Source organism: Monodelphis domestica, chromosome 2 (assembly GCF_027887165.1).
Source record: "Monodelphis domestica isolate mMonDom1 chromosome 2, mMonDom1.pri, whole genome shotgun sequence".
In the NCBI taxonomy this organism is placed as follows: Eukaryota; Metazoa; Chordata; class Mammalia; order Didelphimorphia; family Didelphidae; genus Monodelphis; species Monodelphis domestica.
Window position 1 is genome coordinate 10,362,569 of NC_077228.1, and position 25,519 is coordinate 10,388,087.

Below are 25,519 nucleotides of genomic sequence, written 5' to 3' on the forward strand. Positions count from 1 at the left end.
ATGGACTCAAGCTTCAATATGATTCAATTTAACAAGCATTGATTAAATGTTGGCTATCAGAGAATTTAGAGTTGGAAGGAACATTCCTAGCCATCTAGACTAACCTATAGATGAAAGGAATCCCCAGCATAAAGTGCTTCACAAGTGATTATCTAGCTGCTTGTCATGGCTCATCCCACTTCTGGACATTTCCAAATGTTAGGGAGTTTTTCCTGACATGGAGCTGAAATCTGACAACCAGATGCTTCTATCCATTATTCCTGGCTCTACCCTCTGGACTCAGGTAGAAAATGTCATTTAATCCTGGTTCCACATGACCTGTTTTCAGATATATGAAGATAGCCATGAGTCACCCTTGAATCACCCTCTTCTCTTTAACATACATAGTTGCTTCCCATGACTTGATAGGGCATGAATTTAGAGACCTTTCACCATTCTGGAGATCTTTTCTCTGTACACTTTCCAGACTGCCAACATCTTTCTTAATTATGGACCTGAGCCATGGTGTTCCACCTAGAAATGAAGCCTCTCTCACTGCTGCCCAGGATCCCATCGGTTTCTTTTGTTTTTGAAGTCATGAGATGGTGCAGTAAATAAAGCCAAAGAACCAAGAATTAGGAAGACCAGAAGTCAATTCCAGCTTCCCTCACTTACTAGCTGGGTGACCCTGGAAAAGCCTGAACCTCCTTCTCTTTCTGTTTTTTCATCCATAAAATGGTGATAACAACAGTGACTCTCTCTCAGGGTTGTTGTAAGGATTAAATGAGATAAGCATTTGATCTAGAACCTTTCATCTGATCCTCCCAACAACCCTGGGAGGAAGGAACTGTTATTATCCCCATTTTCCAGGTGAAAAAGCTAAAACTGAGAAAGATTAAGAAGTGATTTTTCTAGGTTATATAGTCAATAAAGTGTCTGAGCCCAGATTCAAACTCGGGTTTATCCTAACTACTAGTGCAGCATTCCATTTATGATGCTCCCTGGCTGCCTTAATGCAGCATTATCAGAACATAAGGCAAGACCACCAGAAGATGAACCCAGGGTAAATGAAGAACGGCCCAAGACCAAGAGAGGCATCTCAGAAGCATGGTTACCAAGGCAACAGAGATAGGGGTTTCTTTACTTCTCTAGCATTAACTGGACCCCTCTGGCAGTCTGGTCAGGCCTCAGAGGGAGGTTTCTCCTCAGAATCAGGTTTTTAAAGGCACAAAAAATATTGATGTATACAAAGGGATCTGATTATACTGATATAGTTATCAGGATATTTTCTTTAATATCTAAGGACATAGAACCCCAGGTTAAGAAGACCCTCATTCAAGGTCTTTTTCAGATCAAAATCTTTGATTCTCTGATTCTGCCACCATCTTTCACTAGGTGTGTGCAATCATAATCAGCAATTGAGGTGGAAAATCATTGAGGAGAGATGACTGAAAGACATTTGGGGAGAATTAGGAGGGGAACAACACCCTGGAGCACTAGAGGGACCAGAGAAGAACTTCATGAATAGAATATTCTGTATTCAGTTGTTCCAAGGGGCAGGAATCAAAACCATGTCTCTTTTAACTCTAGTCCCAGATATTATAGCATCTTAAGACCACACTATGTCTCACTAATTAATGAATATTTTTTTATTGGACCATAATTTCATGGCTATATGAACTCCCTAGGAGGGGATTCTCAGAATTCTGCAATTCTTTACAACATATGGCCTCAGGGAGTTTTCTGGGGTCACTGAGAAGGTGAGTGACTTGCCCAGGGTCACAAAGCTGCTCCTGGAAGAGGTTGTCCCTGAACCCAGATTTTTCTGAGTCTAAGGACTCTAGACATGCCACAAACTGCTTCTATTTAATGGAATCAGAAATTAAATCTCGCAGGTGCTCACTGCTTAACAGATACAAATACAACAGGAGATGAACAAATGTAAAACCTTGCTTTCTTTTTTCTTCCTTCCGCCCCATCTTTTCCACTTTTGTGGGCTCCTTGCTTTACAAAAATAAAATTTCTAGTACATGTATTTTCTCTAAAGCCTCTCCTATCTTCCCAACTTCCCTAATATTATTGAGAGTGCTATCATCTTCCCAGTCACCTAGGCTTGAAACCTAGGTGTCATCTTCACTATGCCATTCTCCCCAATCTCTCTTGTTCTGTTTATGTATATAGCCAACTTTCCCCCATTTCTAAGTAATAGCTTTAAAAAACCAACAATTCTAGTGTCCTCTTTCTTGCCCCCAAATACTGTGCATATACTTTGATCCAGCAATACTACTCCTTGACCTGGATCCCAAAGAGATTTTTAAAAAGGACCCTTTTGTACAGACATATTTATTGGAACTCTCTTTGGGAGCAAAAGTTATTAATCAAGGGGCTGTCCATCAGTTAAGGAGTGGCTGGACAAGTTGTGGTATATGGTTGTGATGGACTACTACAGTGCCAGAAAAAATGTTGAGCAGGTTGATTTCAGGAATGCCTGGAAAGACTTACTAGAACGGATGCAAAGTGAAGTGAGTAGAACCAGAACATTTTACACAGTCATAGTAATTAAACAGTTATGAATGACTTAGTTATTCTCAGCAATACAGTGATCTAAAATATAAATCCCAGAGACCCATGATAAAAAAAAGCCATTTGCCTTCAAAGAAAGAAATGATGGAGTCTGAATGTGGAACAAAACATACTATATTTCACTTTCTTTCTTCTTTTTGTTTTTTTTTTTTCATTTGAGATCTCTTCCACAAAATAAATAATACCGAAAAACATTTTCCATGATTGCACATGTAAAATCTATATAAGATTGCTTATTGTTCTAAAGGAGGGGGGAGGAGTGAGTGAAAAAAGGAAAGAAGAGTAGAAACAAGAGGGGAAATTTGGAACTCATTAAAAAAGAATATTAAATAATTGTTTTCCTATGAATTAGGGAAATAAAAAATGTAATTAAAAAAGAAACCCAACAGACCCAGGCCCTCAGATACTTCCTAGCTGTGTGACTCTGAGCAAGCCACTTAACCTCCATTGTCTATGCCTTACCACTCTTCTGTGGTAGAACCAATCTACTCAATTGATTCTAAGATGGAAGATAAGGGTTAAAAAAAAAAAGAAACCCCCAAACAAAAAAAAATCTAAATTTATAAAGTAATGTAATAATAGGTCTAATTCCTATCCTTATATTTATTCCCTAACTCAAAGGATTCAATTTCCAAATGACTTTTACATTATAAAATTTAATTTACAAAGAGCTTTATCATTTTCCTTAAAATAGGAAATCCTGCAGAAAATTGAAAATACAATTTGTTTTACTGCATAATGTTTCAGTAATATATGTGTTATATTAAACAAGGTACAAAAGTAATTTGGTTCCATGGAAACTTCAAATCTGTTTCCTAGATTACCAGAAAAATATTTGTACTGTGCAGTAGCTGAAATCCAAAAGCCAAGAGCTAGTGATTCTTGGGGCAGAAATCCAACTAATTTATAAAAACAAATGGTATGTCTGCCCCTTTATGAGGCTGAAGGTATTATCAGTCACTTCAAGTATTCCTAATAACAAGATTCAATTTAAAGGAAGATTTAGAAGGGGTATTTCACCCTCACCCCTTAGGGGAGTTCTTTTAATGCCTTAATATTTGAATATTAAAAGTTGGTCATTGGATGAATGAATGAAGCTCACCGCTTACAATTAGGGGATTTAACTGAATGTTTTGTAGCTACTTCTGGAAATTCTCTCTCCTCCCAAACTATGTAATTCATGGGGGTGAACATAATGATAGGAGTTGGGAACTGAGGTCCTCTTATGAATGTGTTGAGGCTCCCCAAGAATTAAGTAAAACATGTCTACTGGTATTCTGCATGCTCTGATGTATCTTCCTTAAATTGTAGGGGCTCGGGCACATGGCTTAGAACTGGCTAGGGCTGGGGCAGGACTTTACCTGAGACTGATTAGTGGGTGAATCTCTACATGATCTTCCTAGTGTCTCTTCCTCTGGGCAACCCTTGCAACCCTTGGATTGTCTACTAGTTTTGTACCTAGGTGACAATGCTTCACATTTCAGTCAGCCATACCTAAGGACAAGAAAGAAAGCCTTCTGGCATGGGCATCCTGTCATTTGTACCTAAAATAAAGGGACACCACTCTTTCCCTTCTGCTTCTTGCTCTTAATCTGGGAAAAGATCCACCAACACTAATATTATTATTGGAAAGAGGATGATTGCCAACCCTAAGACAAGGGGTTATTAATATTCCCTTACCCCTTTACTAGCACTGCTACTTCCAAAGTTCACACCCCCCTTCTCAGAATAATAATTTTTAATGTATTTGAAAAAAATAAATGATATTACTCATTGTGGTAAAAGTAAAGGCATACTTTCCCCCATTCAGGTTCAGAGACCTCTTAAATTCTCTCCACAGACCTTTTAGATGTTTAGGGATCCTTAAGAAGCACTGGACTAGGTCAGTATTCCTACACTGGTCCCAACTCTCCAGTACTGCTCTATCTCTGTATGTGAATGTGAGTTTTTGAAGGAGGAGATTACTTCACTTTTGTACTTTGCATCCCCAGCACCTGGGTCAATGCTGGACATATAGTAGGTGCTTAATAAATGTGTATAGATAGACTGACAGGTGGATGGACAGATAGCTAGTTAGTTAGGTGATAGATTGTTAGGTAGATAGATGCTAGATAAGCATATAGATGATAGACAATTGATAGATTGTTAGATGAATCATACATATAGTCAGATGATATCAAAGACAGATGATGGGGAGTCAAGATGGTGGCTTAGTAGCAGCAAAAGCTGAAACCACTCTGACAATTCTTCCACACCAATCTTTAAAAAGTGCCTCAAAATGACAGGGGTCAAAAACCAACAGGAAAATGTAGTGAAGGAGCTCTCTCACATCACACAACTTGAAAGGTAGGCAGAACAAGTCAATTTTCACAGAATTTTCACAGGACAAGGGGGAAATGGAAGCAAAACTGCCCACAGAGGAGTGCTGGCCAACCATCTCCCCCACTTCCTACTGCACCAGATTCAGAGCCTGGGCATACACCAACTTCAAGATCCCAAGACCTGTCTACACGACCAACAACAGACTATCCCAGATCTCAGACCTACCCCTTGAATTCCCAGGCCCTGACAACAGTCCACAGTGAGGTCCAGAAATCCATAGCACTTGACCCTTTCAAGTCTGCACTGTGGTGAAGCCCTTAGCCCCAAGGCAAAATAACTCAGAGGGTTGAGATTTGTAAACCATCAGCAGAGGAGACAGAATCATCAGCCTTCAGAATTCCCAGTCCACTGGCAATAAAAAGGGCTGGGAAAATGAGCAAACAGCAAAAGAAATACCTAACCCTAGAAAATTTCTCTGGAGACAAAGAGCAGAACTCAGAATCAATAAGAAATGGTGAAATCCAAAGCAACCACATGCAAAACTTCAAAGAAAAATAGGAATTGGTCTCAGGCCATTGAAGAAATAAAAAAGGAATTTAAAAAATTAAATAAGATAGGTCAAAGAAAAATGAGGAAAGAAATGAAAGTAATGAGAAAAGAAAATAGCTTAAAAAGCAAAATTGGTCAACTGAAAAAAAAAGCACAAAAATCCAATAAAGAAAAAAGTTTCATGAAAAGTAGAATGGACCAAATGGAAAAGGGGAAACAAAAGGTCATGGAAGAAATTTATTCTTTAAAAATTTGAATTGGGCAAATAGAAGTTAATGACTTAACAAGACAGCAAGAAACAATAAAATGAAAAAATAGAAGAAAATATGAAATAATTTATTGAAAAAGCAGTTGACCTGGAAAATAGATCGAGGAGAAACAATTTAAGAATAACTGTACTACTTGAAAGTCATAATTAAAAAAAAAAGCCTAGACATCATATTATAAGAAATTGTCAAAGAAAACTGTCTTGATATTCTTGAACAAGAGAGTATAATAGAAATGGAAAGGATCTATAGATTACCACATGAAATAAGTCCCCAATGATAACTCCCAGGAATGTTATAGTCAATTCAAATAACATGGAGCCCCAGTTGGGATTATGTAGGGTCTGGCAGCTTCCACACTGAAGGACCAGAAGGCTTGGAATATGATATTCTAGAAGGCAATGGAACTGGGTTTACAAGCAAGAATCAGCTACCCATCAAAACTGACCATATTCTTCAGGAGAAAGTATGGTAATTTAATAAAATAGAAGATTTCCAAGCATTCCTCAAGAAAAGACCAGACAAATAGAACATTTGATGTCTAAATGCAAAATTCAAGAGAAGCATAAAAAAGTAAATAAGAAAAAGATTTGAGGGCTTTAATAGGGTCAAATTGTTTCTAATCCTATGTATCCTATATAATATCTGTAACTCTTAAAATTTTATCATTATCATAATAATTAGAAGAATTATACATAGATCAAATGTAATCAACTTTGCTACTAATAGCAATGCAATGATACAGGACAGTTCTGAGGGACTTATGAGAGAGAATGCTATCTACATCAAGAGAAAGAACTGTGGGAGTAGAAACACAGAAGAAAAACATGATTTGTCCCTTGTTTATGTAGGTCTGGGATTTCAGGGTTTGCTTTTTAAAGATTTAAAGGTTTTAAAAGATTAGTCTATTACAAAAATGAATAAAATAGAAATAGGTATGGAGTGATAATACATGTATAACTCAATGGAATTGCTTGTCAGCTCTGGAGAGGGGGAAGGAAGAGGGGAGGGAGAGAACATGAATCATGTAACCATGGAAAAATACATAAAAATAAATGAAATTAATTAAAGAAGAAGTATTCAAAGAGGGTGTGGTAGAAAGCTATTTAGGGTGACATGCCAAAAAGATAGATGATAGATAGCTAGAAAGATAAATGATAGAAGAAAGATAAATAGAAAGATTGACAGCCAGGTAAGAGATAGCTACATAGCTACATAGAAAGCTAGATAGGTAGATAGCTGGATAGATTGTGAAGGGGTGTGTTGGAGGCAGTGGAAGACATGGATTGGAGACCTCCCAAAGACAATTGGAGTTGTAGGTCTTTAAGTTCAGAACAGAGGTCAGAGCTGCAGCTATGTGTTTAGGAGTTACCTGCAGAGCAGTGACAGCTAAAGCTGTTGCCAAAGGAGAGGAGGTGGAGAGCTGAGAGAGGGAGGCCAGAGACAAAGCACTAGAAAATACCAGGCTGAAAGGATCAAGCAGAGGAGAGGAGTTAGAGAAGTAAATGGTGGGTGAAAGAATGTCTGCAGAGATATAAAGAGAATGGGCTGAATCTGAATGAGTGAATGAAAAAGCTTTTATTGGCACTTATTATGCTGAAGATACAAAGAGAAATGGAAAACCCTTGCTCTCAGGTAGCTCACATGCCAATAGGAGAGATACACAGAGATGGCTTCAACAACATGTCGGAAAGGCCCCCTTGGTCCTTAGGGTCCATTGGCAAAGCAGAGAGTCAGCTTTCTTCTTTAGTGTCATTCCCATTGATGAAGTCCTATTGGTTTCTGATGCTGCCCCATATGACAGCAACAAGAGCTTTGGTGGTGAGGACTTTCTTTTGGGGGTCTCTTTGATACCTGGGACGTCAGTACCCACAAAACAGTTGCCAGGTCGCATCTTTATGGGAATTGCTTTCCAGGGTGACGGGCTGGAAGTGGGACAGATGGTCTTGGGGTGGGGGGCTGGAGGGAGATGCTGCCACTCCTTGGGCATCAGTGATAGTTGGTCAGCAGTTGGTGTTGGCGGTAGCAAGAAAGGTAGCCCCTTTTCCACAGGGATCACTTCCTGTGGAAATCAATAGTATTATAAGAGCCAGGCTAGGAAAAGGACCAGTGGTCTGGGAGGCACTGCTCTTTCCAAAGTTCTTGGGGTAGGCTCTTGGGTTCTAACCATTGGGATCCAAAGGAAAGGTAGTGGCATTGGCTCTCGTGTCTCCACCGAGTGCCTTGCTCCTTTAGCCAGGCTGACTTACCTACTACTCAGTAGCTAACTATGGTGTTTTAAAAGCCAATAAGGAGATTATCCCTAAGGTGGCATTACTTGCTACAGAAAGGTCAAGGTCGGGAGGGGGAGGGGACTAAAAAAAATTCCTAGACTTGGCCATGAATCTAATTCAGTGAAAGAGGGAGAATCTTTAATGTTCTTTTGCGAAATAATCTTCATGTGAGAGCTTTTTACTTCAAAATGCCCTTTGGGTCTCATATCCTTCCTATGCCTTCTTGCCCACATCACCAATATGGCTCCTCAAATCATAAACTGATTCGCAATGCTTGTCCAGTACAGTAAAACCAACTGAGCCATCCATGTGCAACTCCAAAGAATCTATTAATATACCTGTAAGAACTTTATTGCTAAAGTGACCTTTACTTAAGTGTCTTATGTTTAATTAAACCCAGGCTTGAGCCATTTCTAGGGAACAGACACCAATACCAGTCATATTCAGGACAGTGACAGGAAGACCAAAGAGGGAGGTTCTGGAGGTCTTCTAAAGGAAATGGATTTAAGAGGCCTGGAAACACTTCCTCCCTTCCTTGTCTGCCAGCCTCACTGAACCACAGAGTCTAAGAGCGGGAAGAGACTCCTGAGACCCTCTAGTCCAACTCTGATTCCAACAAGAATCCAGCCCTCAGCAACGGGTACACAGGTTTGGGATTCCAACTAAGGTGCCATGACTGTTCGGTAAATCATGGTGCCTCTCTGTGGATTATTGTGATCAAAGCATTCATTACCCTTGGCCAGCTTCACAGTCATCTTCTCTAGGTCTACCCAGGCCAGTCCTCAGACCTTGGCTAAATGGTTCACTTCAGGGCCATTTGAAGTACCTGTGAAGAAGTCTTTTCAGTAGGATGGCTTCTACTAGACTACCTGAACCCTACAGTGAAGCATCACAGTATTACCCAGGGAATACCTAAGTCATTTCTTTTTATTTGTTTAAACATTTTCTTCCCCCCAAAAATTAGATGTAAAAACATTTTAACATTCATTAAAAAAATGAGTTTTTAATTCTTTCCCTCCTCCCCACCCTCTCTGCTCCCTGAAATGTAGATTTTACATGTGCAATCCCTAATGTATTTTCAATTTATTTTTATAGGTAAAAATACAATCTAACAATTATATAGCACTCCCTAGTGCCAAGAACTGTGCTAAGCTCTCTACAGGTTAGATTTGAACTCAGGTCTTTCTGCCTCCTAATCTGGTGCTCTATTCACTCTGTGACCTAGCTGTACCTCTTTTCTACAAGCATGTAGCAAGACTGCCAAGGTTTTCTCAGAGCTTTTAGCATTGCAAAAACATATTATTTGGGCTAGAATGGTCTACCTCTACATAGTTAGAGGTCTCAAAATTTGCCCGGAGGACTACAGACTTTAGGCTGGAAAGAACCAAAGAAGCCTAGATCTAGTCTAACCCTCTCATTTTGTAGATAATTTAGACACTGCAGATCAAGGCAGTTACATGACTTGCCTAAGACCACAGAGCTTCAGGAGGCAGTTTAGAACCCAGGTCCTCTGCTGCCAGGGCTGGCAGGCTTCCAGTGGGACACACTTGCACCCCTCACATACATCCATCACCTTCCAAGTCACTCCAAGCTAACTTGTGTTCCTACCGGAGCAAAGGTCTTCAGGAAAGAAATTTGTCTAATCATTCAAATAAACTTTTCCTGCTAAGTAAATGGAATAGAGGACCCACTTTGTGAGCCTCCACAGCCTCTAAAGCTAATGAGGAACATATTTCTCTGCAATAGAAAAAGCCTTAACAACTTGCTATTAGAAAAGGCCGAAAAGCTCCAAATTTCTGACTCCACATTCAAGTAATTAAGGTGTGGAGTTCTCGACAAATGCGCCCACCTCCTAGACCCTCCGCAGCGAGGGAAGGAGAGCCGCTTCACGCTTTGGACACAGACGCTCACGCCAGCCCCGTGATTTCTTTTCTCCCGTCTCTTCCGGATCCTGGCCAAGTCTTATCTCTCCAGCCATTGCCCTTTTACCACCTCATTCCCAGAAACACAAGCTTTCCTCTTTTGCCCCGAGGAGGAGCCACGTTCAAGGTTAAGCATTCTAGACCAGGCTCCCACTGAGAGATACTAAATATCCTCTTGAGCCTGGGGATTAGCTCCCAGGGAGATGGGAAGTTCCGCCTCCCTCTGTAACCTTGCAGAAACATCACCAAGAGGTTACTTAGTAACCATTCATAGAGGCTAAAAGTTGGCAAAGGTATTTTATGGACCTCGTCTAGTCTGAACCTTAAGACTACTTTGTGAGGTAGGCACCCCCCCTCCCCCTTTCTCTTCCTTCCTTCCTTCCTTCCTTCCTTCCTTCCTTCCTTCCTTCCTTCCTTCCTTCCTTCCTTCCTTCCTTCCTTCCTTCCTTCCTTCCTTCCTCCCTTCCTCCCTTCCTTCCTCCCTCCCTCCCTCCCTCCCTCCCTCCCTCCCTCCCTCCCTCCCTCCCTCTCTCTCTCTCTCTCTCTTTCTCTCTTTCTCTCTTTCTTTCTTTCTTTCTTTCTTTCTTTCTTTCTTTCTTTCTTTCTTTCTTTCTTTCTTTCTTTCTTTCTTTCTTTCTTTCTTTCTTTCTCTTTCTTTCTTTCTTTCTTTCTTTCTTTCTTTCTTTCTTTCTTTCTTTCTTTCTTTCTTTCTTTCTTTCTTTCTTTCTTTCTTTCTTTCTTTCTTTCTTTCTTTCTTTCTTTCTTTCTTTCTTTCTTTCTTTCTTTCTTTCTTTCTCTCTCTTCCTTTCTCTTTTCCTCTTTCTCTCTTTCTTTCTTGCCCAATGAAATTATTTAATTGGTATAGGATACTCCCAGAAGAGGAATCTCCCTCCAATGATGCATATTGGCACCATTTTGCCAACTAAGAGTTTTAGAGCAGGAACTCTTCACCTCATCCATGTCCTACACCCGTTTGGCAGTCAGTCTTGTACCTCCTTCACAGGATTGTATATTTAAAGGTATAAAATAAAATGTATAGGATCACAAAAGGAAATCAATTATGTTGAAATACAGTTAACAATTTTTAAAATGTGTTATAGTAATATATCTAGAAGGTGGTTTAATAATTATATGAATTTCAAAATTTGAAATGAGCTCTATGAATTCAAATCCAGCATCAGATACTTACTATGTTGATCCAGACGAGTCATTTAACCTTTCTTGCCTCAGTTTCCTCCTCTGTAAAGTGAGCTGGAGAAGGAAATGGCAAAGCATTGCAGCGCCTTTGCTAAGAAAACCCCAAGTGGGGTCACAAAGAATAAGATATGACTGAAATGACTAAACAAGATAAACTTCAAAATAAGGATGTTTAAGGAATATTTTGAGCTATCCTGCCCTGAAACTAATGTGATAGGAAAACCTCTGGGATATTTATTGGTAACAAAGTCACAGGATCTGTCTGCTAAGGTGACTGAGGTTTGTTGCCTACATTCCTAATGGAAGGAAAAGCTCAATTTAATGAGAGCTTGGTGAAAACAAAGGTGTGATTTGCTTCCCTTTTAAACTCATGAACCTCCTGAAATCGCTTTTGGGACTCTTTTTGTGAACTCCAGAAATTTGTCTTAGAAAATTCCCTGGGGGCACTTAGAGATTAAGTGATTTGCTAGGGTCACAAATATGGCTCCTATCAGAGGCAAGACTTAAACTGGGCTCCTCCTTACTCTGAGGCCAGCTTTTCAGCATCTAATCAATATTGTTGTTCAGTCATTTCAGTTATATCTGACACTTTGTGACCCCATTTGGGGTTTTCTTGGCAAAGATACTGGAGTGGTTTGCCATTTCCTCCTCTAGCTCATTTTACAGATGAGGAAATTGAGGCAAACAGGATTGAGTGACTTGTCCATGGCCACACAGATTGTAAATGTCTGAACCCAAATTTGAACTCAGGTCTTCCTGACTCTTAAGGCCAGTCCTCTAACCACTGTGCCACTTAGCTTCTACAGTGCTATGTCACAGCTGCCTCTTAATGAGGTAGGGCTAGCTGACATTATTATTCACATTTTAGAAATGAGGAAAATGGATCAGTGATTGCCTATGATGACCTAGTTAATAGTGCTAAAGGCAGGATTTGAACTCAGGTATTCCTGACTCCAAATTTAGTTCTCTCTACATTATACAATATTATTTAATAATGACAACAGCATTTATGTAGTGCTTTAACTTTGTAAACTCCTTGTAAGTTCCTTGTGGAACTCCCCTATTTCCTGTGAAGCTAAATAATGACAGCAGAGATGATAATAACTGCCACTGATGTCGCATTTTAATATTTGCTGAGTACTTTCCATGCACAATCTCCCTAGAGACTCAGAACAACCCCATGACCTAAGCTCTTTAGATATGATCTCTATTTAACAGATGAGGAAACTGAGGCTTTGTGTGTTGAGGTGATGTGCCTGAAAGTGTCAGAGGTGTGATATGGATCCAGGTTTTCCTGCCTTGGGGAAATGGAGCTCTGGTTTTCTGGTCAGGAAGGTATGAGCTGGAGTCCTGCCTCTGACATCTCCTACCAATGTGTGACCTTGGACAAATCACTTCACTGTTCAGTGTTCCAGGCAACTCTCTAGACCTCAAGTTATAAATGAATTATGGATCTGCATTGATGGAGGGAGTTCCCACTCTGGAAGTGACTCATATCCCATGAAATCACAAATATAGAACCAAAAGGAAAAAAAAAACAGCTCAGGTGAGTAATTGATGGCCGTGCTCCTTCCTCCTTTGCCAGCTGTTTTTCTCCTTAGAATCTCCCCACATCTTCTTAAATCACTGAGGTGAATAAGAAGCCATGTTCTCTTTTACCTCAAATTAATAATGCTGGGGAAAGGCTTTTGGAGGCAACAGATCGGCTCTGGGCATCACTGGCAGGGAAGAATGTGGATCTCAGAGTTCTAAGACCCGGGTCACTATAGGGGCAGATGCTCTGAGTGACTCGGGGCAGCCTCCTGCCAGCTGGGGCATCTCCCCACCCTGAAGTCCTCTCCCTCTCCCTTCTATTGCCCTGGCGGATCCCCCAGGCCTGAGGGACACAGAGCTCATTTCTATGTCAGGCTTGGGGACTATAGCCTCAGACACTGTGATCCTCCTGGCCCCATGGATGAAGGTAAACAGCCTGGCTGAGCGTGAACTTCTCCCAAGCTGATGTCTTTCATCATTTGTCTTTCATTTCCCTCTCCTGGAATACTCAGCTTTCTTTTCTTTTTAAATTAATTAATTGAAAAAAACCTTGCCTTCTATGTTAGAATCAATATTGTATGGGGGTTCCAAGGCAGAAGAGTGGTAAGGGCTAGGCAATGGGGCTAAGTGACTTGCCCAGGGTCACACAGCTAGGAAGTGTCTGAAGTCAGATTTGAACCTGGGACCTCTCATTTCTAGATTGGGCTCTCTATCTGCTGAGGCACCTAGCTGCACTACCCCTCCCTCCCCCCTTCCTTGAAAGTTTAGCTTAGAGCCCCTCCACCCCCCATCTCTTATAAGAAGTCCTTCCTGAACCCTGCAGTTATGAGAACTTTCTCCCTCCTGAAATTCTTTTGCATTTCATTGCTGTATATGTTCTTTTTTCCTGCAGGAGAATGCACACTCCTAGAAAGCCAAGACCACTTCAGTTCTGTGTCTCCAGGGCCCAGAACCTTCTTTTGTCTTTTCCCCCCATTGGATTGGAGATTTCATTGATACAGAAAACTCTAGGGGAGAAAATTCCTTCCACCACTGAAGGCCATTGGAGCACTTTTCTTGCATCTGGGGACCCTCTATAGTGCTCTATTTTTAAAGTGGGGGGATCATCCTTTTGGAAGGTTGACCTCAAGATGCAGGAAGGAAGGCAAGGGTGCTCTCATGGACTTCACTCTGATTTCCTTGTCCTTCTTTCCTCCATTCTCCTTTCTTCATTTAACTTTAATTGTCTCTAGACTGTTATCTAAGACAGGAGTTCTTAACCTGGAGTTCATGCAAGGGGTCCAGAAATCAGTCAGAATTCTTCCTTCCTTCCTTCCTTCCTTCCTTCCTTCCTTCCTTCCTTCCTTCCTTCCTTCCTTCCTTCCTTCCTTCCTTCCTTCCTTCCTTCCTTCCTTCCTTCCTTCCTTCCTTCCTTCCTTCCTTCCTTCCTTCCTTCCTTCCCTCTCTCCCTCCCTCCCTCCATTTTATACCTCAAATCCTGTGAGCCATAACAGAATGACTTCCACCTACCTTCCTTAAAGGCCTGGGCTTCCAGCCAGTAACTCTCAGAGTCCTCCTGGGATTTTTCTCTTTGACACATTGCTAAGTGTACCCAAGAGACATTTCGGGAGCTCAGCTCCCAGCCATGACACTCAGTATCCTCTCTGCATTCTCCCTCGGACACCCAATTACTCACTGGATTTCAAAGCCTTCTATCTTTACAGAATTGCCAGACTAGAAGAGCAGACAGGTTTGCAAGAGTATTATTAAAGTGTGTATTATCTAATTAAAGCACTCTGATTCCTCCCTGCAAAGAACATCCCTTTATAGTACATAATTGTGCACACGACCTCAAGACTGCAAGCAATTTAAAGGAGCCAGTTTGGGAATGCTTCTCTTTGTTACAAGGAAAGGGTTGGGTGGGAGAGGGGCCGGATGGGGCACGAAGCCAAGCGGGAAAGAGAATGTAGCTCGGAAAGAAAGATAAGGAGAGCAGAGCCGGAGCACGAGCACGAGGAGGAGGCAGGCCTGCAGTGATGACTCGGTAGCCAGATCTCTGCTCGATTTCACGAGTATTTCTTACACGTCGACTATGTTCCACCAGGCACTTGTTGCCTGTTGGTCATACAAAGAAGCAGGCTCTGCTGTCAGGGAAGCTCACTTTGTACTGGTGGGAAACTAGACACAAACTGAAAGATAAAGGGAAAGCGATGTCTCTGGAGAGCAGGTGGGGTGGGGTGGAATACTAAGAGATTTAGACCGGACTCACATCAGAAATGGCTCAGGAACTGAATCTGGAAGGCAGAGTGGGAACTCCAAAGGGAGAGAGGAAGAGGGATTGCCGCCTCCCAGCCATGAGCCATAGCCGGGGCAAAGACAAAGAAGTGGGGAATGAAATGTTGAGTGAGGAGAATGGCAAGTGGGCCATTGTGGCCAGAACAGAAGGAATGTGAGGGGGAATCATGGGAAATGTCTAGAGAGATAGCTTGGCATCAGACTGTGCGAAGCTATAAACACCAAACAGAGAGGGTTATATTTTAAACTGGAGGCACTGGAGAGCTCCCGGAATTTCTTAAACAGATGAATGACATGGCTGTCCCCTTCCTGGCCATTTGGCAACTGAAGAGGCTAGCTTGGAAAGGAGGAGGAAACTGAAGGAGAGAGATCGTTTAGGGATGCCTCCAACACTTCTGACAAAAGGACCTCAATGGGGCTACTGCTATGTGGGATGAAGACAATTGGAGCTACCAAAAGGTTCAGCACTTTCCTGCATGTGGGGAGTGAGGCTGAAGTAGAGCTGAAGACGACTGAGATTCCTTAGCCCTGTGCCTAAGATGGGGATACCTTTGACCAAAATAGGGGTGCTCTGGAAGGTGAAATACCCATGTAAAGATTAAAAATAATATTCAATACTCCAAGTATTATTTTAATTCTATTTATTAAAATCCACTTAGAGCTAAGAAGAATTTAAAAAACCCCAGCAAGCACCCAAAACACTCTCTTTCCTGCTAGTCCAAACCTGAGAGAGCAACCGAGGCAGAAAACAGAAACTCCAAACTCCATCCACCTAAGGAGATGCACACACAGGAAAAGGAAAAGGGGTGTATTTTAATTTAAAATCTAAGAATTTTTGAATTTTTTTTGTTTGAGATTGTATTTTTATAAAAATCCAAGACTTTTGTTTAAGATTTCACACAGCCCTTTCTAAATCCTGTTAACTTGAGTAGGGTAGAGATTGGAATAATTAAATTTTGATCTAGGCTGCAGCCCTTACTCAATCCTATTAGGACTGAATAGGGTGGAGATTTATTCCAAGTATCTCCATTCTATCAATTCTAAAATCAATCAAGACTCAAAGAAATTCCTGTTCTATGCTTAAGCATAGGTCAAAGTCCTTTCCATTGTTCAGCAAAGGGTTTCTGTCCTAAAGTAATCTTAAGAAGGGAAGAGAAGGAACCTCCCATGCCAATGGGGTTCCCATTCCAATAGACTATCAGTAAGAAATTTTCCAAGTATGAAATATCCCAATGGTGAAATTTCCAACATTTATAAGTCTAAGGGAATTTTGAGGTTTATAGGGGATTGTGGGAAATGTAGTCTCTAGGGTTCAAGAATCTAAATAAATACATTCCCCATGTGGTCCTTTGGGAGACCAGTCTCCCCAATGGATCATGAAAACATAACTAACTTATAACTTGAACTATAGGTATATACATATATTACAGTTCTTAAAGGGAAATTACAATAATGTGGGGATAAGAGGAAAATAAAAGGGAAAAGGAACAAAACCAATAATAAGTGCATTGACAAAAAGCCAACTGGGGGCAGTCCTCTTTGGTATATGAGTGTACATTCAAAAACAAAAGAAGCCTTCAAACCCCCCCTCAAGTTCAAATTCGCCATATTTCAAAGTTCACTCTGGATCTTCTGGTACAGCATGTGGCCTCTGCAGCCATCTTCATGGCGCCTTCTAGATTCTGGGAGGTAGTCTCTAGGGTTCAAGATTCTAAACCAATACACCCATTTGGGAACATGTTGAATCAAAGATACCAGTGGGATATTCAGATAGGAATGTCAAGCATCCTGGTGAAATATGAGACTCAGGAGAGACTAGGGCTGCATATATGGGTCTGAGAAAATGGAGAATCCCCAGAGGAGCTAATGAAGTCATCAAAAGAGACAGTGTTGAGGGATAAAAGTGCCCAGAGCAGAGTCAGCAAGGTGGGGCAGCAAATAGTTTATGATCCTGCAAAGGAGCTGTATGAGGTGGGATCAAACAGGGAGAAGGAGAACCAGGAGAAAGCAGTGCCATGAAAACCCAGGGAGAAGAAGATGGCCAGATTTAAGAGAGATGAAGGGGGATGAGGACTGATGATTGGGTGTCAACCTCGAATTCCATATAGAAGGCAAAAGAAAGGGGAAGCTTCCCGAGGGCAGGGACTAGCTTGTATTTTGTCTTTGTGTCCCCACTGTCTACCAGAAAAAGGGCCTTCTATTTGGAAAGTGCTTAATAAATGCTGGTTGGATTGGAGGGTGGAGAAGAGCCAGTTTAACCAAGGAATCATGCTACTGCTCTTTATGTAGCCGCTGGGTCCCTTCTGAGAGTTCTACAGTGACTGTGGATGCTGCTCCAAGTTCCTGAACTCCCTTTACTTCTCCATCAGCTGTCTTTTCTTTCCTAACCAGCTTGTGGAAACTGTAGTGAGTCTGGAGAGAGCGAGCCACATACCTGGGCTCCTGGAGCTCCCTTGGGAAAATCCTGATATTGGACACTTGGTGAAGTAGAAGAGGGGATTTAGAAGGAAGATTTAGAATAAGAATGGCCACTAGAGACCATCTAGAGTTCAGTCCTTTCACTTTACAGATGAGAAAAGTGAGGTATAGAAAGGCTATGTGGTTTATACAACCATGGCTTCATAGGTTTCAGGTGATATTAGTAGGATTTGAACCTGGGTCCTCTGGCTCAAAAGCCAGTGTTCTTCCATGATATGGAAATTCAGGAGAAATCCACAAACATTTTTGAAGTCAGGCATCCTGAAACAGAGCCTGCATTCTCCTGGAAGGATGCTATATATACACAGGTAAACGAGCATGAAGATCATTCAAAATGATGCAAAGTCATTTTAAGAGAAACAGAAAAGAAGTGGTCCTTGAGGGATTTAAAGGATGAGTGGGATTCCATGAGGAAGAGGTAAGGAGAGAACGTGTTCCTGTGCAAAGACATGAAGGGAGGAAATAAATTCCATGAATGGCAAGCGGTTAATAGGCAGTTTAGGACCCAGATTACAAGAAGCTGAATATGAGGGGAGACAAGAAGAGCAGGTGGGAGTGACACCTGGAGAGGGATTTCCAATGCCAAGAGGAGGAGATTAGATTTCTTCGCAGAATGCAGGGAGCCATGGAAGATTTTTGAGTATAGGAGTGACACGATAAAATCTGGGCTGTAGGAAAGTAGCTTTTGACAGCTAAGCTACTGAGGACGGACTGGGGTGGGGAGAAGCTTCAGGCGGGGGGGGGGGGGGGGGGGGACCAATCCAGAGGCGATTGTAATAGTCTAGGAAAGAGGCGATGCAATTCTGTGAATGGGGGCAGTCCGACTTTTTCACTGTACGTTTTTTGATACCATCTTTTATATTAATTCCTCATTTGCAATGTGTGCTCATGCTCAGCATGCACCTCTCCAGAGTACTGCACCACATCATGAAGTTATGATTATTAATCAGTCACCAAGAATTTATTAAGGACCTACTATGTGCCAGGCATCATGCTAAGACCAGGGATACAGAGAAAGACCTTAGGCAGCCCCTGCCCCCACAGAGCTCCCAGTAGGCTGGCTGAGCTGGACTATAGAGAGAGGAGCAATGAAGCAAAGGAGGGATGAGGCTGTGAAGGCTTTACAAGCCAGACAGAAGGTTCTAGATGGGATTCTGCAGGGAACAGGAAGCCACTGATGTCTGCTGAACAGGGTGCAGGCAGGGTAGGGTTGGACCCTGATTTTGGCTGATCACTTTGGTAGCCGAGTGGAGGATGGATTGGAGGGGGAGGGATTGGAAGCCTGGAGTCCAATTGAAACTGCTCTGTTACAATTTGTTGCAAGATTTTTGCTTTCCTTTTTTTTCCACTGGAGGCGGGGAGGGAGGGAGGGAGGGAGGGAGGGAAGGAAGAAGGGAGAGAGAGAGAGACAGACAGACAGAGACAGAGACAGAGAGAGACAGAGACAGAGAGACAGAGACAGAGACAGAGAGGGAGATAGAGTCAGAGAGAGACAGAGAGAAAGAGACAGAGACAGACAGAGACAGAGAGCGATACAGAGACAGAGAGAGGAGAGACAGACTGAAAGGGAAAGAGAAAGGGAAAAAGAGAGAGAGGAAAGGAGGGGGATGGAGAGAGAGGAAGGGAGGGATAAAGGGAGAAGGGGAGAGTTGGGGAGAAGAGGAAGAGAGACATACAGAAAGATAGAGACAGAGAGAGAGACAGAATAGATTTTGTTAATTAAATAAAAAGAATTCAATTTAAAACTAATAGGGTTCTATGACAACCCATGTGACAGCTGATGATGGTCTATGCCTGGGGATCAGTAGCATGTGGAGAGAAGGGGGTGTATACAAAAGAGGCTGTGAAATTAGAAATCAAACTTCCCAATAGATTGGCTACATGGAGGAAGTGTGGGTGAGGAGTTGTGGATGACAAGTAGCTTTTGAGCCTGGGTTCCTGGTGCCCTTCACAGAAATAGGGAAATTGGGGAAGGTTTTGGGAAGAAGGTGATGAATTCTAGTTTGGACACATTGGTTGGAGATGTCTCAGAGTCATCCATTCTAAGAAGTCTGAGAAGCAGCCAATGATCTGGAACTTGAACCTGAAGGGCAGGCAGAGCTTTTGCCCTCCTAACGATCAAGCAATTAACAAATATTTATTAAGCAACTACTAAGTTATGGACCACTAAGATTGGAACAGTCAGGTGGTGTGTTGGATAGAGTGCTGGGCTGGGAGTCAGGAAATCTGAGTTCAAATCCAACTCCAGACACTAAATAGAAATGTGACCCTGAGCAAGTCTCTTTACCCTGTTTGCCTCAGTTTCCTCATCTGTAAAATAAGCTGGAGAAGGAAATGGCAAACCACTCCAGAATCTGCCAAGAAAACCCCAAATGGTGTCACAGACAGTTGGATATGACTGAAACACTGAACAAGAAGTCATGGGACAGGCGTCATGCTAAGCAACAAGGATCCATGACTGTCTCCTTCCCACAGTCATATTTCCCAGATCCTTCCCATGTGTCCAACCCTGCAGCCTGGAGTTGAGCCTTCCAAAACGAATGAGGAGAGGAGGTGAATGGATGACAAGAATTTTGATGGCACCTACTCTTCCCCAGAAAAGTGGGAGGACCTTCTTCTTCCAGCCTTTTTCCCACCTTGCTTGACTCTCTGCTCTCTGGACCCCAAGTTCAGCCTACTCCCCAGGGAGAGCACTGGACTTCCACAACCTCACAAGGGGCTAGCCCAGGCTTAGCCTTTCCTATCACTGATCTCGTTATTTCAATAAGAAAACGCTTTTCAAGTTCCAAAGGCTGACCTAGAAAATAACATTCTGGAAGTGAGCCCTGGAGAGCAGGGGGGTCCCTGGCATTGGGTTTGCCAAGCCACTAGCCACAAATGAATGGCACAGTAGAGAGAAAAGAGAAAATATTTTGGATCAACTATTTTTCCATCAAACTAAGAGGGGAAAAGGTGAGTGTTCAGCTCCAGGTCAGTGATAAGAATCGGAATGTTCTTTGGTATCAAGGAGGTCTCTGGTTTCATCCCTTCTTTCCTCTCTAGGGCTTATCTTTTCGTTTGGTCTCCTTTGTTCGAAGTTAGATTTTCTTGTCCTGGAAAACAATTGTGTTGCCTATAGAAGGAATATCTCCTTGGTCTAGAGTTGGCTGGTGTAGAGAACGGAGGGGGATGCTTGGAGTTAGTAACACTTGGATTCAAATCTTGCCTCTGACACTCCCCCGTATGTTCTTGGGTCAAGCCTCATGGAGCCTCGGGGGCCCCAGATGACTATAAAAGGGGTGGGGTGGGGGCCTTGGCCACGGCTTCTCAGGCTCTTTCCACCTATGACCCTATGACTTAACTTCTTGGCACCTCCAAGCAAAAGTCTGACTCTAAGTTATAGAACAGATGCCAGCTGCCTTTGGAGGGAGTTCTATGAATGTAACTGCAGGTAATGGAGGAGAGGAACCAACCCGATGAGTTATTATTATCCCCATTTTATGGACAAGAAAACTAAGGATCAGTGAAGTTGGGGGACTTGTCTGTGGCCACACAGCCAGTGTCAGAGGCAGAATTACAACTTCTGTCACCCTGAATCTAAGTCTCAGGCTAGAAAGCAGGTAGTACAGTGGATAGAGTAATGGGTCTGTAGTCAGAAGTCTTGAGTTCAAATCCAACATCATACACTTAGTGACTCTATGACCCTGAATAAGTAATTTAACATGTTTGCCTCAGTTTTCTCAGCTGAAAAATGGAGTTCATAATAGCACTCACCTCCTTGAGGATCAAGTGAGATTATTGTAAAGCACAATAGTAAATCTTCTATAATTGTGAGCTATTGCTATTATTTCTTCTTCTCTTCTTCTTACTTCCATTGTCTTAATTCTTACCATGATATATGTAGGTTGGCCTCCAAGTTTTTTCCCATCCACCCAACATACAGAGATCAGAATTGAGATTTAGATACTTTGCCTGCTAAAGCCAATGAAGCAACCTGGCAGTCAGTCAGTCAACAAGCAATTATTAAATGCTTTCTGTATACTAGGCATAGTGAAAACCACTTTTCAGGAACTTTGAAGAACTCACATCCTGATGGTGAATAATAAGGTAGAAAAAGCCTGAATTTGGAGTCAGGGGACCAAGGTCCAGTCCTAGCCTTGCTATTTAGATCTCTGCCCCCTCCCTGAGCCCCCATGTTTTCATTTGTAAACTGGGCAGGATAATACTTGCATTCTCTCTGCCTCTCTCAGTGCTAAGGTGAGGGCTGAAGCAGATAATGCATACAATGCTCTTTGGCAGCCCTGACATGTTGTATGGATATCAGCTCTGATCCACAGAGCCAGGAGGGCCCATCACAGATTAGCTAGTCCCATCCCTCTCTTTTCTGACCAGAGAAACGTCAGAGGTGAAATCACTTGCCCACGGTCACCCAGGTAGAAAGCACTCAAGGCAAGATTTGAACCCCTGTCCTGGGCTTCCAAAGCTAGACCTCTCTCCATGATGCCACACCATCCCCAACAGATCTTCTTCCACAAAATGATGCATCTGCCAATAAACAGTCTGAAGAAGTCCATGTGCTCCATCCAGAGCCATCACTCCCCATTTTACATCCTATTCGGTCCTCTCTCATGGACGGGTCTTGCACTCTGGGACATTTCTGGAGGGGTCAGGAGTAGGCAGGGTCTCTCTCTGCTAAAGGAGCTAAGGGAGCTTCTCTGGTCTCCATCAAGGAGCTGAAGCTTGGGAATGGGAGAGGGCTTGCTGGCTGCACCTGAACAAGGAGCTCATAGAGGATGATTTCAGTGAATCGGCAATTCTATTTTTAAAGTAGGAGTGCCTCCACCAGGGCCCGATCTGCTTCCTTCCCTAAAACACCCAGGCACATTTGTGAAGCTGGCAGGGACATGGGAGCCAATGCTGAAGTCTGCCAAGAGAAGCAGGTCTCTCCACATTCTCCTGTTTCCCTAATTGCAGAAGAATAAGAAACAGCCATCTCCATTTTCTACACAGCGTGATGGCAGATAGAAGACTCCATGAAAGGCAGCATTGCCTGATGGGAAGATCACAGAGATCCAGTGATCATAAGGGATGTTAGAGGTCACTCAGCCCCATCCCTTTATTTCACATTCGAGGAGCTGAGGACCATGGCAGAGTCCCATGGAAGAGGAAAGATGTCAGGTCCTCTAATCCAGCATGCCTACCACTATTCAAGTCACTTTATTCTTTGAGCCTCAGTTTCCTTAGCTGTAAAATGGGATTAAACCTTTCAAGAATTCAGGGGTCACTATGGTAGCAACTGCCATCTTACTTACTGCCAGCAACATAATAGTGGAGAATTCCCCCCAGGCCAACATATTCATGAATCCACACTGTCTCCAGGCAGCCAGGTCTCCTAACTGCATTACCAGCCAGCCCACATCCACACAGGAGTACCAAAAAGGAAGGCTTATATTAACTGGATTCAAATTCTCTGAAAGTGGCCAATCTGTGGTCACCAATGTGGCAGCTCTCTCTTAGGAGGAAAATACGATCAACCAAAATGTTCCATTCCCGAACCAAAATGTTCTGGAAAAACAGACGTCAACTCTATTGGCTTGACGAATTTTGGTGGACTCCAGTGAAAGCTCACTCAAAGAACCATTGACTGCAAAGTCAACTCCTAGAAGCCAATGGACTGAGCCACTTTGTCTTGGGTGGTGATTATTCCAAAGTGCCCACTTGTGAGTGTTGGGCAAATGACAAAGAATCGTTAGGAGATCCTATGGAGCTGGGCAGGGAGCTCAGATGTGGGATACAGGATGAGAGCCTGAGAGCAGAAAGGAATCTCCCAACAATCAACTGGTCCAACCTTTCATTTCAGAGTCAGAAAGACTGAGGACTACTCGAGGGTGTGAAGTGTCTTTACCAACCAGGGTCACATAGGGAGTAAGGCATCGGAGGTGGGATGCAAATCCAGATGGTCTGACCCCAGAGCCAGACCTCCTCCTCCTCCTCCTCCATTTTAGAAATGTTAAGATTTGCCAGAACTGCCAGTAAAATGAAGAAGGAATGACTGATATAATCTGAGTAACAACCCGAGAGACCTGAATTTGGCTCCACCTCTGACATGGTGGATGAAGAATATGATCAGTATTTATTAAGCACCTACTATGTGCCCAGCACAGTGCTCCATGCTAGAGATACAAATAAGAAAAAAGAAAGATGGTCCTTGCCCTCAAGGGGCTTACTATCCAATGGGACATTTAGCTGCCCTGGGACCCTGCAAATGGCCTTTGACCTCTAAAAATTTATGCTGTCATTATACATCTGAAATCTATATTGTTAAGGTTATGTCAGCAGGTCCTCAAAGTAAGCCCAGTAAGGTAGTATCTCCATTTTACAGGTGAAGAACTGAGGTTAAGAGAGTGGTGAAGGAATGCTATAAACAGTTGGGCATGGAGTTAGAAAGATTTGAGATCAAATCCTGCCTCAAACAGTTACTAGCTTTGTGACATTGGACAAAGTATTTAATCTCTCCTAGTCTCAGTTTCCTCATCTGTAAAATGTGGACAATAATAGCATCTACCTTCTAGGGATGTCACCTGGATCAAATGAGATAATACAGGTAAGATACTTTGCAAACCTGAAAACACTACATAAATGGGAGGTACTGAATTATTTGTTTGAGGTAATGAAGTTGGTAAATGTCAGAGGGAGAGTTTGAACCCAAGTCTTCCTGGCTTTGAATCCAGCATTCCAGCCAGTAAGCTCCTAGCCAACAAAGGGATTTAAGTGAGGTTTAGGCCATGCTAGAAGAGAAGAGGAAAAAGAAAATCTGCAGGCTGCAGTGTACCTTCCTTGGAACTGAGGTATAACCGAACCTCTAATGTTTACAGAGGATGTTTGTTGTTCCAGGCAGAGTGGTCCCTGGGGTGGCAGTGCTATCCCTGTGGGATGTGCAGCATGCTCAACTCCAGCTATTTTTACACAGACACAAACACATTCACTTTTATCTGGGTGAAATTGCATTAAAACGTTGATGAAGAGTAGCCTTAAAGGAGTCAAGAAATAAGTGATGATTCCTCAGAGAGGATGTGCAAGGAAATCTCATTGACTCATAGGACTTTGAGCTCGTCCAATTCTATAACTTAACAAATGGAGAAATTGAGGCCCTAAGAGACTAAGCAAAGTGCTTCCTGCAGGACCATCTTGGGAAGGAGGAGGAGAGCAAATATCATTCCCATTTTATAGATGAAAAAACTAACTCCCAGATAAACAAAGCCTCTTGGTCAGGGTCCTTACAGAGAGTGTGTAGGAGAACTGGGATGAGAACGTGAGTCTCCTGAACTTTCATCCTGTAATTTTCCCACTGAATCTTATCTCATGGCCTTAAAAATTAGCCTTTAACTATAATCTCCAAAGGCCAAGCCCTTCTGAGAACATGGAGAGGGAAAAGCAAATAAATCTTCAAAAGAAGAAATATTAAAAATTGATTAAACAAAGTTGGATAGTCATCTTGCTATGCCACTCTGGAGGAAAAGGGGCTCTGAGTGTTTTATGCTGCTGTGTCCCATGGCAAGCTTAACTCAGTCATGTACATGTGTTAGGGAATAATACTACTGAAGCTAATGATGCCAGAGTTTATGAGGAAGAAATCCGGGAAATGGAGGGGGAGGGATAATGGTCTGGATGCTCTAGTGGGTTGGGTGTGAGTCCTTTGTGCTTTGGGGTTGTATGTCAGGGAAATGAAACTACTCCCATATTTGATGTATTGCTGGCTCGCCTGCTTTCAAGGGAGCTGAGGACTCCTTACTACTGTGAATGGTGCATGTGTGGCGGAGCTGGAGGGAGACTAGCTGAAAAAGGGAGATTTTTAAGATACCCAAAAGGGTAAACCCAAAGATGGGATTCTGGTTCAAAGGTTATATCTTGGGAAATAATGAGACTTGAATTTTTTTTTGTCCAGCCTTGTGATTTCATTAGAAATTGAAGGAATTTTGTAAAGAAATTCTATTTAACTCCTAATAACAGCAAGAATAATATCATTTATAAAGAGCTTTAAGTTTGCAAAATATTACAACATAATTACTTTATTCTCATTTTACAAATCATTAAGTGACTTGCTCAGGGTCACACTGGTAGTGGCTGAAGTAGGATTTTGAACTCAGGTCTTCCAAATCCCATG

General features: G+C 42.4%; 1 protein-coding gene and 1 long non-coding RNA gene across 14 annotated transcripts in view; both read right to left on the minus strand.

The window, feature by feature from the left end:
* SGIP1 (SH3GL interacting endocytic adaptor 1) overlaps positions 1-25,519 on the minus strand; it is a 275,163-nt gene that overhangs the window by 159,825 nt on the left and 89,819 nt on the right. The gene's annotated exons all lie outside the window — the stretch shown is intronic.
* On the minus strand, positions 7,259-10,346 carry LOC103104005 (uncharacterized). The gene is made up of 2 exons (XR_008915990.1): positions 8,706-10,346; positions 7,259-7,761 (listed from the first exon to the last, which is right to left on the minus strand). It is a non-coding gene; the product is annotated as an uncharacterized LOC103104005 (long non-coding RNA).